Genomic DNA, 1,925 nt, shown 5'->3' on the forward strand with positions numbered 1-1,925 from the left:
GATCCCAACGAACCTCGTGAACACCAGCTGTGTTCGGAGGTCAAGTCTGAAGTGAACAATGGCCGCAGATCAGTTCAACGTGTCGGGCAGCAGCCGGTCATAAAAACCAAGTTTCCTTCCTGGCTCCAGCTCAACCCCCCAAGTCCTCAGGAGGCTCTCGGCCCGAACGGACGCTTTTGTTGGAGCTTTTCCACGGAATGAAAAGCACTTCAAATGTTCACGGTTTTCATGCCAAAAAGTATCAGGACTATCAGAATATATTTTGAATGTAAGACATATCCCGTTTATTTCCCAGGTTTGTGTATGTGTACCACTGCCGACGGCCCGGGCCTCGACACGCCCTTCGTGGTTGACTACTCCGGCATCTACTTCAGGAGAGAAGGCTTGGGAGGGAACTACATTGGGGGCGTCGCCAGAGGAGGTTTGTTCCCCTCATAAAGAGATCACTGCTTCATGATGTAATAAATAAAGTGTTTTTGTTCCTCCAAGGGGGAGGAGCCAGACACCAGCAACCTGGAGGTGGACCACCAGTTCTTTGAGGACAAGATCTGGCCCAGCTTGGCCTCCCTGCCCAGCCTTCGAGAAGCTGAAGGTCGGTTTTAGGCCGGTCCCTTAGGGGTCCCTTAGGGCTTACCTCCTAGGCGGTCCTCTTAAGGCAATCCTCTTAGGCCGGTCCCCTTAGGGCGGTCCTCTTAAGGCGGTCTGTTTAGGGCGGTCATCTTAAGGCGGTCCCCTTAGGGCGGTCCTCTTAGGCCGGTCCCCTTAGGGCGGTCCTCTTAAGGCGGTCCCCTTAGGGCGGTCCTCTTAGGCCGGTCCCCTTAGGGCGGTCCTCTTAAGGCGGTCCCCTTAGGGAGGTCCACTTAAGGCATCTGAACCTCTCCCTCAGGTGACGAGTGCGTGGGCCGGTTACTACGACTACAACACCTTCGACCAGAACGGCATCATCGGGATGCACCCGCTGATCAACAACATGTACTTCGCCACCGGCTTCAGCGGCCACGGCCTGCAGCACGCGCCCGCCGTGGGCCGCTCCGTGGCCGAGCTGATCCTGGACGGGAACTTCACCACGCTGAACCTGAGCAGCCTCGGCTTCCAGCGCATCCTGGCCCGGGAGCCCAGGCTGGAGAGGAACATCGTGTAGGAGCCGGTCTTTTTCTAGTGACATTGAACGCACCGGATGAAGAACTCTGACCTGTGGTGATCGACTGGATCAGTCTCTGGTTTCTCCGGTCTTGCTGGTGTGACTGGAACAAAACACGCTTATCACTACTACACTACATTACATTTAGCTTGTAACCAAAAGGCTGTGTCCGGCTTCCTGTCCTCTTGACTTTAAACATCTTGAGAAAGTGGCAAATAAAATGTATGTTTTTAAATATTTGTGGTATTAGTGATATTTAATTAGCGCTGGCAGCCGGAACCAGACGACGGTGAAGAGAAATGAAGCTATTAGACCGTTGACATGACGACACGTGCAAATTAATACAACAAGAAAACGTATGAAACCCCAAGAAAAGACTAAAGTAATGTTTAAGGTGATGTATAACTGCATAGTATCTTAATTATTAAAAATAAAAGGGATTTAAATACACTTCATGCAATTGGCCTAATTTAACATAGTACATGTCATATAATTGGAAACATTAATGTGTGACCATTACCGTGTACTCCTTTCTCTTTTTTAATCTATGATAATAAAAATAATTGTTTAATTCTTTAACTCGTCACTTATTCATTGAGCTCATATTTGGCACATTAAGCTTGAAAAACCCTACATGATGATGGAAGTCGTCTACATATCGCTCTGTTTACTGATGGTTTTACCATGCAGAGTTCCTCCTGCAACCCGATTTAAAGAAAGTACAGAAGTCAAATCTGAATCCTGGGAGAGTAACTTATAAATGAAATTAGATTTATGGAGGAAG

At 48.7% G+C, this 1,925-nt stretch overlaps 1 long non-coding RNA gene across 1 annotated transcript; it reads left to right on the forward strand.

Annotated features, from left to right (window-relative positions):
* The first annotated feature begins 408 nt into the window (after positions 1 to 408).
* LOC130191324 (uncharacterized) lies at positions 409 to 1,720 on the forward strand. The gene is made up of 2 exons (XR_008831166.1): positions 409 to 592; positions 887 to 1,720. It is a non-coding gene; the product is annotated as an uncharacterized LOC130191324 (long non-coding RNA).
* The last annotated feature ends 205 nt before the right edge of the window (positions 1,721 to 1,925 follow it).

Source organism: Pseudoliparis swirei, chromosome 3, assembly GCF_029220125.1.
Source record: "Pseudoliparis swirei isolate HS2019 ecotype Mariana Trench chromosome 3, NWPU_hadal_v1, whole genome shotgun sequence".
NCBI lineage: Eukaryota > Metazoa > Chordata > Actinopteri > Perciformes > Liparidae > Pseudoliparis > Pseudoliparis swirei.